The sequence below is a fragment of the Penaeus monodon genome, chromosome 24 (assembly GCF_015228065.2).
Source record: "Penaeus monodon isolate SGIC_2016 chromosome 24, NSTDA_Pmon_1, whole genome shotgun sequence".
NCBI lineage: Eukaryota > Metazoa > Arthropoda > Malacostraca > Decapoda > Penaeidae > Penaeus > Penaeus monodon.
Genome location: NC_051409.1, coordinates 14269405 through 14270732, shown reverse-complemented (window position 1 = coordinate 14270732; position 1328 = coordinate 14269405).

The following is a 1328-nucleotide window of genomic DNA, read 5'->3' as shown; positions in this document are numbered from 1 at the left end:
TAGTTTTTAATATTGAAAGCTTACCTCAAAAACATTACATCTCAGCAATAAACAGAATAAATCTGATGTGTAGCTGGATGAAGAACACAAGCCAAGTTTGCCATTATGTAATGAGATAAGAATAATGAAAAAAAAGGTCACAATGGCACATCACCAGACAAATCAGCTGTTACATTCAATTGGCTCAGTATTTTGGACGGAAAGTTTTGATCACACCCACAAAAGACTCCAAGGCTCTATCACATGTTTGGTGACAAAAGTGAGAGAGGGATAAAAAAAGATAAAGAAAAACTGTAAGTGTATTATACAAAAGAAGATTTTAGTTTTGTATATTGAAGAATATGAGAAAAATAGAAAGAAGGACTGAATGTCATCACAGCTTCAGAGCATATGCTGAAAGAATTGTTAAAACAATTTTCCCAGTCAATTAGTAACATTTCACTTTAGATAAAGCCAACTGGTATGCAGTTCTTTGCTATTTTATATTCTTTATAAAACAAAATATTACATAAATATTTGTAACTGGTCACTTACTTATCAAGTGCTTGTCATTTCTTATTGCCTCCAGTGTGACCATTGATAATACAAATTCTTGTAGTTGTCCTTGCAATATCAAAACAAAAGGGCTCACAAAACTGCCAACCCAATCTCCTGGAACCATCAAGTTTTTTCCTATCAGGCTGCCAAAACATTGTAACACCTGATTGACAGGCTATCAGGGCTACAAAGGTCTTAGAAATTCTGCTAGTCCAGAATAGATAGCTAATGTAACCTACATAAAATATGGTCTCAAATAACTTTCATAATTTTCTTTGCTCTTATTCTATAAATAATTAAAAAATAATGATGACATTTCATATTCAATTAATGTAAGACTATAATCAAATGATAGTTCCTCTGCTCACTTTTGTGTTACATAACTACATAGTGACTGCAAGAAATACTTGTATGAGCTGATAAAGTATCCATATATCATATCATTACTTTAGTCAGAATCATATCTAGAACCTAATCTTCCACCTGTAACTGTGAATACTGCTCTTTTGAGGTGCAACACAAAAAAAATTTCATTCTAATATAATGAGGCATGGAGATAGCATGACTAGATCATTAACTAGAACTAAAACTTAGTATTTCTTATTGCATACAAAACAAAGTGTTCACAATACTAAACATTAATTTTTAGAAATAATAAATAAAGGATATTGAGCAAAGACAGCTTCAAAACATTTGAAATAAAATTTTAAAAAGTGCAAACATTGCAAACACTTAACAAAATGCCAACTTATTCAAAATAAAAGGAAGTACATGGCGTGAAAGATCATACA